This window comes from Nanorana parkeri, unplaced genomic scaffold (assembly GCF_000935625.1).
Source record: "Nanorana parkeri isolate BGI_ZX_2015 unplaced genomic scaffold, ASM93562v1 scaffold1778, whole genome shotgun sequence".
Taxonomy (NCBI): domain Eukaryota; kingdom Metazoa; phylum Chordata; class Amphibia; order Anura; family Dicroglossidae; genus Nanorana; species Nanorana parkeri.
Genome location: NW_017308046.1, coordinates 220,278 through 225,875, shown reverse-complemented (window position 1 = coordinate 225,875; position 5,598 = coordinate 220,278). Strand labels below are relative to the sequence as shown.

The 5,598-nt window shown below is 41.8% G+C and overlaps 1 protein-coding gene across 1 annotated transcript in view; it reads right to left on the bottom strand.

Annotated features, from left to right (window-relative positions):
* Positions 1–1,902, bottom strand: part of LOC108799653 (ribosomal protein S6 kinase 2 alpha) — a 43,616-nt gene extending 41,714 nt beyond the window's left edge. The window contains exon 1 of the mRNA XM_018571549.1: positions 1,786–1,902. The gene's annotated coding sequence lies outside the window, so the exon portion shown is untranslated. The remainder of the gene's footprint in view (positions 1–1,785) is intronic.
* Between the last annotated feature and the right edge of the window lie 3,696 nt (positions 1,903–5,598).

Here is a 5,598-nt window from a genome sequence, read left to right as displayed (position 1 = left end):
TAAAATAGATATTATGTAGTATAAAAGGTACAAAATTGCTTTGATATAATGTCAATAGATAAAAATGGGGCTATTCCTATCAGTGTACGACTGTTGCATACAGTCCAGAAATGAAAAAAACAAAAAAGGCTATATATAGAAATTGATGCTTATAACATGGTTAATCTATCAGATAACAAGATAACGATAGAGTGGTATTGAGTCCCCTTGGCTTAACCGTATTGAGCGTATGGATCCAAAATGCTTCCCTAAGTAATAATAAATTATTCCCACCTCTATAGGGTCTCGGCACATGTTCAATAACCATAGCTTTACTCCTCTGATCTTTAAATATGTCTTTTTTGCCACCGCTATGACATCACTGGGGGTGTGTTTTTCAATCATTAATTAACTACATGGGTATATGTGTGGTGTTTGATGGTTACTATATTGTCACATCTTTCTGCCTTGAGGAAGGGACCCTGCGCGGCACCGAAACGTTGGTTTATTTGGATGTCTGTGACGCTTCTTGTCCAATAAAAAGGGACATATTTATCTTTATTACTGAGTGCTGGTGATTTCCTGATCTTCCTGTGTTTGCACGTGGCCATCCGTGGTAATTCATCACTGCGAGCACCACCTTTTCTTATCTGGCCGGGACTGCTGTGAGGAGTGCGGAGGGTCTCTCCATCGACTTACCACTATCATCCAGTTCCGCAGGATCAGGGTATGGCCTCCAACGCTAATGCTGAGGATACACTGATCCGGATAGATATGCATATAAACTAGTTAAGCAGCTTGTAGAAGAATCTTGATTTAACAAAAAAACTTGAATGCAGGAATAAAATAGCAAAAAAATAAAGTTAAGCTTTTCTCGTTAAAAAAAGAAAGGGAAGAGATGCCCATCCTCCTAGGACACTAGTAAAAGAGCGGTGTCATGCCGGACCTGGGAGTGCTTATACTGGGTTGGTCACTGTTTTTTCTTTTGACAGTGTCCAAAGCCTTCTGTAGGCAGCAGTATAACCCAATTGTCACTGAATTTGGTGGCCCTCGATGAACGAGAAAGAAAAAAACTATTTTCTTAAGAAAACTGTTTACATTCAGGGATGATGTCAAACATACTGAAAAATAGATTTAGGGTTTACATACTGTTGCTGAACCAATTTTGCCTGAGCAAAATAAATGGTTTATTGACCTAACCTTTTTAGAAGTTAACCAATGAAAATAAAACGTATACATTTTGCATTTAATTGGTTGGTTAGCTAATACATATGCCAACAGTACCGGGAATATCTTTTGCGAGGAAGTGCTAATAAGATATTGGCTGTATATAAATTACGGCATATTTGAATCTACCAAGTTTCGTTGTGCTATAAAAAAAAAAAAAAAGTGGTACCCACACATCACTATATAAAAAACGCCTACAGCCTTAGATCGTAATGTTGCTGCACTGTAAGTATGAGCAGATATCATAATTGGCATAATTGGTGCTGTCATTCAAGTCACCTCATCAAGTAATAAAGTTTTAACAATATGCTTCCCTATTTATTAATGAAAATACAATTTCATAAGCACCATTTAGGATGAGTTTGGGGCCTTACTTTAGGACACCAAAATCGAACAGTGGGTATACAACACACGGTTTTTGTAGCCAGTGTGTTAAATGAAAAGGTTGTTTTTGTTTTGAGCAGTTTACATTCTAGTATGTCTGAATTGGCTCTCTGGTCTTGGTGGGCCCAGGGTAGATTTACTGTGCATTTATTAAAATAATTCCAGTAGCAGCATATTGTATTTGTCTACTCTTACCTTTCCAAAGGATCCTTGTCCAAGTACTTTCAAGAGGACAAAGTGTGACTGATCTGCCTTTTCAGAGCCTTCTTTGACATGGTGAGTAATGGCGATTTCCTTCACCACTACCTCATCCTGTATAAAAAATAAAACATAAGCAGTTATTTTAGTGCAAGTTGTTTACCTAAAATAAACCTAAAAGAAAGAATCTATAAGTCAATAAGCCAATTCTGGTAGCTTAACATATTGGGGAAAGTACTGGCCCAAGGTCCTGGAAATGTGTTCCCTGGCACTGGCCACCGACTAAGTGGAAATATGCACATTTAAAACAAAAAAAATCCTGGGAGTCTCAAACAATTTTTAAAATCAAAACAAACCTGCTCATAAAAAGTAGCCCATAAGCCCTACAGTACTCACAAAAAAACGAACAGCCATAGATGTGGTTATAAAGCAGTTACAGATTGGGCCAGAGAGGTATATAAAAAATACATTCTTTATTGTACCAAAATTTAACAGCAACTTTTTTGAGCAGACAAATACCATCACATTAAAAATGCTAATGTTGTCACTCTAAAAGCACCACAGAGGTCTGGACCACATTACCATGAGGGCTTCCCATACTTCAAGATTACATTTATTTATTGTAAGAATTTATATAGCGCCGACAATTTACGTAGCACTTTGCATAGTTGCACATTCACATCAGTCCCTGCCCTCAAGGAGCTTACAATCTAAGGTCCCTATCTCACTTACATACATAGAGGGCCAACTTAGAGAGGAGCCAATTAACCTTCCAGCATGTCTTTGGATCACTATGGAATCTAATCTGCCCAAAATCCACTGCCATTAAGGCCACACAGTGTTTGTTATCTTAAAGGAAGAGAACTATGAGGTGAGTGATTTTCACTCAACCTCATAGTCCAAGCCGGCGTGTGACAATGAAACTGTCACACGTCGGCTCAATAGATCGGGGAGTGAACACATACCGTCCCTCGCTCACTTCTCGATCTTGTCCCTGCAGAGAGCCGTGACTGTCACTCACGGCTCCCTGCAGGGATTCGTCCCCCTTCCCCGCTCCGATCCTCCAGCGCTGACTGGCGGGACAGGGGAGAGGGCGGGTACAGCTGGCTCTGCCTCTAGATAGGTAGAGCCAGCTGTCAATCACGCAGCTGGGTGGATCTCGACAGTAATGTCGGGATCTGTCCCGGCTGCGGCGGTCTCAGTATACCGCGAGCTGTAGCTTGCTATATACTGAGCTTTGGGTGACGGGAGGACGCTAGTTTATGTCCTCCTGTGACCCTTAGGAGAACTATGGGGAAAAGCAGTGACTCCATAGTTCTCCTTTAAAAGTAGTATTGAACTCAAACTTTTCTCAATAATGTATCCAGATCAAACAACTATACATAAATCATTGCTTTACATTTTTGCCCAAACACCTACAATCATCATGTTTCTGAAAAGCTGCTCCCAAGTCTCTCAGCTCAGCTTCCCTGAACTCCCCGTCCAGTACAAGATCACAAAGGACAGTGCAGACTTCAGCAACTGTTCATCTACTAGCATGGAGAAGGGAAGAGAGGGGGCCAGGAGAGTAGCTTGATTTGATGTGTCTGAGTTTGTGGAGACACACACAGGTCACTAAACACACACAAAAGTAACTGCACAGCAATCTGCTTGAGAAAGGAGTCTCTCAAACAGGAAATCAGCATCAGTGCTCAGGGACCAGCTGATTCTGCAGGAAACTAAAACTTTTAAACATCAAGAAGCAGAATCCATTGTAAGTGATTTCATCAGCATTTGAAATAGCTTACAATCCTTTTGACTATAATATCAATTTAATATTGCATTTGCATAATCTGGAGCAGACATAATCTGGAGCAGTTGCCCATAGCAACCAATCAGCATCTCTCTTCAGTTTGCTTAGTTGAGATTTGAAAATGAGAGATAGAAGCTGATTGGTTGCTCCCCATGAATTGGCAGTGATAGCCATGCTTAACTCTTCGCTGTGCTGTTGCTTGCACCCATGACTACTGAGAAGGAGCACAACTATGAGATGTTTGAATATGTCTCCAGGAAATTAATATGTGACAGCAGGTGGATGTGATGAACTGGCCTGCATATCTTGAGGCTTTTGGCATGGAAATGTGTTGAAGCAGACTTATTATTATGTTATGAAGGAGACACGCTCCGTCACATTTGTTAAATGTTATCCAATGAAGTATTAAGCCTGCTGGAAGCATAAAAATAAGGGCCCACACCTCCTACACTAACGCACATTAGCTTGCGTTAATTGCACGGAACTGTGCAAATAACGCACCGCACTGGTGTGAATGGGCCCTGGTCCACGAGAAGCCCATCAAAATATATTTGTTTACCATGGAGTCTCAATAATAATAGCGACCTAGCCCTGGAGAAATATTTTTTTATAGGCAGAAGTGGTGATTTAAATTCACATATAGGATGATCTGTGACAATCAACAGCTGTATTATAAAATAGATGAATGTATTGTTTTTTGTTTGCAATAATTTTTTATTTTCCAACATAAACATAAAACATACATGGTACAGATATAATGATAATTCTAAGACGCTAGTAACAGTCACCTTCTTGATTACATTCGCAGTTCTGTTGTTATGTTTCAACTGTTAACATAGAGATCAAGCCGTATAAACTTTAGCGTCCTGAGATGCTTGTTGAAAGGGCCAGAGTACCCTATCTTAGAAATAGAGATAAAAGGAAAGAAGGAAGATCGAAAGAAGTAGAGGGGCTGGGTGGGAAGGGGGAAAGGGATCTGTGGCAGCGGAGCAGAGCCTCCAGGTCAGGGTGTCCGTTTTAGAGTGACGCAAGACTCGTGAGGGGAATGGTTGGGTGCGCATGTGCCCACCAGGGGTCCCAGACCTTCCGGAATTTCTTTTGAGTGTCCATCAGGATACTGGACAGTTTTTCGTTAATGAAGAATGAGTCAAGCCGTCTGCTAACCCCATCAAAGGGAATCTGCTGCTTCCTCCACACCTGTGCTATTGTTTGTTTTGCAGCTAGGAACATAAAGACTGCTAATTTATATTGAGAGATCGTGAGGTTTGGAGGTTTAAGGTGTAACAGGGCATACCTCGGGTCTCTTTTTATGTTTGTTTGAAGAATTGAGTTCAGTAACCGGAAAGATTTGATCCAGAAACGGTGAACACGTCCACCAGATGTGCATTACATCATCCTTCGCATCGCAACCTCTAAAACATTTGGCTGATTGTTGAGGATGCTAGTCGGGCTGGCACATGTACCATCGCATCATAGACTTATATACAGTCTCTAGTGAGGTGATGTTGATGGTGCATGACGCCGCCGAGGCCCAAACCTGCTTCCACTCTGCCTCAGTAACTACCCCGTGAAGATCCTTATCCCAAGCACTGACATAGTTATGCACTAAGTTGCTCTGGGCTAAGTTCAGTTGGGAGTATAAGATGGATATCAACTTGGGTTGCAAAGGTGTATGGTAGCATATATGTTCCATTAAGGAGAGGCGAGTGGTGGGCACCCCGCTAGCGAGAACAGACCCCGCCCAATGTCTGATTTGCAGGTATCGGAAGAATTCTGAGGGGGGAGCATGTGAGTCTGCCCTTATCGAATCCCAGGTACGCACTCGCCCATCTTGCAATAGGTTGTGCAGGTATATTATGTTTTGGGACTTCCACCAAGCAAAAGCCCCCGGCGACTGCATTCCTGGCATAAAGAGTGGGTTGCCTATTATGGGCATTAATGGGAGATGGGGGGAGATTAGCTTTCCCTGATGTTTGATGTGATCCCATACTCGGAGAGTATGGTTCATTACGGGGGTG